General features: G+C 46.1%; 1 long non-coding RNA gene across 1 annotated transcript; it reads left to right on the top strand.

Annotated features, from left to right (window-relative positions):
• Positions 1 to 2,610: 2,610 nt before the first annotated feature.
• Positions 2,611 to 4,262, top strand: LOC129498284 (uncharacterized). Its single transcript, XR_008662094.1, has 3 exons — positions 2,611 to 3,033; positions 3,581 to 3,628; positions 4,200 to 4,262. It is a non-coding gene; the product is annotated as an uncharacterized LOC129498284 (long non-coding RNA).
• The last annotated feature ends 255 nt before the right edge of the window (positions 4,263 to 4,517 follow it).

Genomic DNA, 4,517 nt, shown 5'->3' on the forward strand with positions numbered 1-4,517 from the left:
GACTGGCCATGTTTTATACAAATTTAAATCCCCATCATCTACCAAAAACTTAACACATGATAGATACTTAATGATTATCATTTAAGTAAATTGAACTATATCTCCTGCAAGGAGCTACATGGCTGCAGAGTTGGGTAGATAAATTCATTCAGGCTTATAAGACTAAGGTCAAAAGAAGTAACAAAGGCAAGCACATTTTTTCTCTTCCATTATGGTAAAGAGTTTGAATTTTATTTTAAAGGAAAGCCATTGAAGGGATTTAAACAGAGGAGTCACATGGTGCAATTTGCATGTTAAATATCACTCTGGTATGCTTTCATTTGGATACTAAAGAAAGCATTGTTCCTGGGTACTGAACCATTTAAGCTTCACACATTATGCAAAAACAAGTCCACATCATTGAAATCTTCAAGGATGATTAGAAAGAGAAATTTTAATGTGGCAAGTCAGACAAAGAAATTTCCCTGCCACCTTCCTTTTCTTCCATATATGAATTTTCTATTGGGAATCTTACCTCCCCCAAGTAATAGTTCATCTAGAACATAGAAGTAGATCCTTCAAGTCTCTGGCAGAAAACTCAGTGGCAGTTCCCAAGGTAAAAAGATGCAATATCCTAATGATAAACTTGTTGGAAGTTTAAAAAACAGGTGCGGTACTTTTTATGGTGTATCATTATCAGGCTCTCTGGCAGGCTCCACCAGATGAGAAGTGAAGCTGTAGACTCATTGCCTTATCCAGTCATCCTATCTTCAGAAAGATGAACCTTGACAATGTTTCTGAAGCCAGACAGAACCTTTGGACCTTCCATATCCAAAGTCACCTGTCATATTCCCCACTCTGTGACCATCTCTGAGTGGACACCTTTTTTGACCTCCTGTCCCCTAGCATTTCTCTGGGCTCAGACATTTCTATTACAATGCTTGGAAGCCTAGCATTGACTAGGATTTCAGAATGAAAACCATTCTTCAAGGAAAACTGAATGCAGTTAAATTTTAAATATATTTTACTACATTATTCATGTAGAAATGTTTCCTCAGCTTTAGGTGCTTTGGTGGCATTCTGGAAGCAACTGCATGAGGAGGGTAAGGAGTCAGTCAGCTCTGCTGCTGTGTAACCTTGGTCGTGTTTAACTACTCTGACTCCAGTTATGTCATTTATAACATGAGGGTAATAATACTTGCCATACAGGGCTCTTAGAAAGTTTAGAATTGGTGTGTATACAGAGCCTGGCACATAATAGATGCTAAACTAGTAATAGTGTTTATTACTTTTACATTTGCTGATGCTACCTCTTCATGGGATTAATAACTATTTTTTTTTTTAGTACCTTTCTAACTATGAAGGAATAAGTTAGAGTTGCAGTCTCTTTTTTTCTCTTTGGTATTTTTATTGTGTCATTTACTTGGTTATACATCTTCTCTTTTCTCACAAAAGAAGTCATCCCTCCCCAAGGGCGATGTCAGAACTTAATTTCCAAGCTTCCTTTGCAGCTAACATATCTGATTGGGATGCTGTAAATGGGGCTTCCATTTTTTAAATTTTTGAATTTTGAATGAACGAATGAATGATTTTATTTATTTATTATTTTGTTGGTATAGGCTACAGGAATAGAGTGGTGGTTTTCTATTGTTTGCAAAGTTGAGTTTCTGAGGCAGAAACAGGCCTGGTCATGAGCTACCACTGGCTGCCATAGAATCAAGTTAGTAAAATATCATAGGGTGATTTGAGGCTTTGTTCCTTAGTCTTGGGAATCCTTCACCTGACATCCTATATTAAAGTGATATAGGACATTATCCTTTCTGCTTTATCTAGCCAGAGCAGGTTCTAGGATTGTTTTTTTGTTGTTTATTTGTGTGGGGTTTTTTATTTGTTTTGTTTTCAAATAAACTTTTTATTTGGAGTAATTTTAGATTTATAGAGAATTTGCAAAGCAAGCTGCAAGGTTAGGAAACATTATACAAATCACCCTCACTTCTTATACCAGTTGCATGTTCGGGGGTCCCCAAGGCCACTCTGAATTTTGATGATTCACTAGAAGGACTCATAAAACTCACTGAAGTCTGTTATACTCTCAGCTATAGTTTATTATAGCAAAAAGAAACAGGTTAAAATCAACCAAGGGAAGAGACACATAGAGCAGAGTCCAGGAAATTTCAAAATACAGAGCTTCTATTTGTCCTCTCCTGAACTCTTGGATCGCATTTACTTCCCTGGCAACAATGTTTGAATTGCTAACCAAGGAAGCTCACCTGAGCAGTGAATCCAGAGTTTTACTGAACACATAGACCTGGCTGGCTGTCCACATGGCTAATCTGACTCATTGGAGGGCTGAACTAATACTGTGTGACCAAAAGTCCCTACTCTAAATCACATTGTTAGACTACCTTTGTGCACCAAAGCCCCCAGGCAAATAAAGACACTTTTATTCAATAGGACATTTTCCAGGCCTCTTTGGTCTAGGTTAAATTCTTTACAACACATCAATCTAAATAAAAACATAAAAATACTTCACATCAGTATTGACATGAAGCTACTCTTTGGTTGTAGTAGCTACCATTGAAGAAACCTCCCCCCCCCCCTTGTAAGTAGGGCCAGCCCTAATCCAGAGGCAGCCCATCCAGTCTTCTTCCTGAAATTTTAGCAACTAAAAGCATTCTGTTTACAATAAGAAAACCGTTTCCCCCCCCACACCCTGATTGGAATGTCCCTGAATAGGTTCATGTTGACCCTCCCCAAAATCAACCTGGATGCCATGCGACTCCCGCGGTTCTTTTGTCTTTAGGAAGTTTCTTTCCTTTTGCCTTTTAAAAGACACCTGTAATTGCTAATCGGGGCTCTTTTCCTCCTCGGAGGCGGAGAGCCCGTTTGCGCAAACGTTCAATAAACCCTCTTGCTAATTGCATCTGCCTGTCTGGGGTCTGAGTCTCTGGGGCGTCCACCGGGCCACGTTGGCACCCGTGAGCCAGGGTCCAACATTTGGGGGCTCGTCCGGGATCTGAGACGCCCCAGACTCAATCCTAAGACCGGTAGGAGGTAAGATCGAGCTCGCTAAATGTCCTATCTGTCTCGTCCGTTTGTCTGACTGGCCGGGTCTGTTTTGTGCCGGGTCTGTATTGTGCCTGCAGGACGCTGTACTCTGTATTCTGTATTTGGACCAGCGGGGGAGGCAGACGTGCCCGAGACCCCTGGTCCCCCTCCGGAGTCGGACTCCGGAGTGGTCTGGAAGAGGAACGGAGCCCCGGCACTCCCTCCTCTTCGGGGAGGGTCGTGGTTCGCGACCGCTCCCATCTGAATCTGCCGCGCCAGTCCTGTCGTTCGTGTGCGTCTGTTCGTTCCGTGTTTTTCTTCCTTTCCTGTCCTCCTCCTCACCGCTCACCCCTTCTCTACACCCATGGGGCAGACTGTAACCACCCCTTTAAGCCTCACTCTAGATCACTGGAAAGAAGTCGCCGGCCGGGCACACAATCTTTCGGTCGAAGTCAGAAGATGAAGATGGGTCACCGTCTGCTCCTCAGAGTGGCCGGCTTTCAACGTCGGGTGGCCCAGGAACGGAACTTTTAATATTGACATTATCTTGCAGGTGAAGGCCCTGGTCTTCCAGCCAGGACCCAATGGACACCTCGATCAGGTGCCGTACATCATAGTATGGGAGGATCTCGCTAAGAATCCACCCCCCTGGATAAAATGCTTTATCCCTTCTCAAGGGGGACCGAGCCCGAGACCCTCACTCCCTCCCTACCACACTCCCCCAATTCCCCGTCCCTCCTCTCCATCCACCCTTTGCCCCCTAAAATTTCCTGAATCAAAACCTAAGGAGCCGCCTGTGCTCCCAGGGGACCAGGACAGTCTCCTTCTCTTGGGCTCCTCCCCTCCCCCTTATGCCCAACCCCCAACGCCCCGCTCGGAGGCCCCTACCTCTCCCTCCGCTCCCTCAGCTCCGTCCCCCGACTCTACGGGGGCAGAGGGGCAACCCCTCGCTTCACCCCCGCTCGCCAGTCGCCTCCGCTTTCGGCGAGAGCGCGGGGAGAGTCGGAAGACGTCTGGACCTCCCAGGCATTTCCCCTCCGGTCAGTAGGCGGCCAGATGCAATATTGGCCGTTCTCTGCCTCTGACCTTTACAACTGGAAAACTCATAACCCCTCCTTCTCCCAAGACCCCCAGGCGCTAACCGGATTGAGTCAATTCTGTTGACCCACCAGCCGACCCGGGATGACCGCCAACAGCTCCTGCAGACTCTCCTCACCACGGAGGAGACACAGCGCGTGTACCTCGAAGCTCGGAAAAACGTCCCGGGGGCGGATGGGAGGCGACCCGGCTGCCTAATGAGATTGAGGATGTTTTCCCCTTGGTTCGCCCGACCTGGGACTACGACACTGTTGCTGGTAGGGAGCGGCTCCGTCTCTATCGCCAGGTACTCCTAGCGGGTCTCAAAGGGGCAGGGCGTCGCCCCACCAATTTGGCAAAGGTACGTGCTATAGTGCAGGGAAAAGAGGAGACGCCGGCAGGTTTTCTGGAGA

This window comes from Nyctereutes procyonoides, unplaced genomic scaffold (assembly GCF_905146905.1).
Source record: "Nyctereutes procyonoides isolate TBG_1078 unplaced genomic scaffold, NYPRO_anot_genome, whole genome shotgun sequence".
NCBI lineage: Eukaryota > Metazoa > Chordata > Mammalia > Carnivora > Canidae > Nyctereutes > Nyctereutes procyonoides.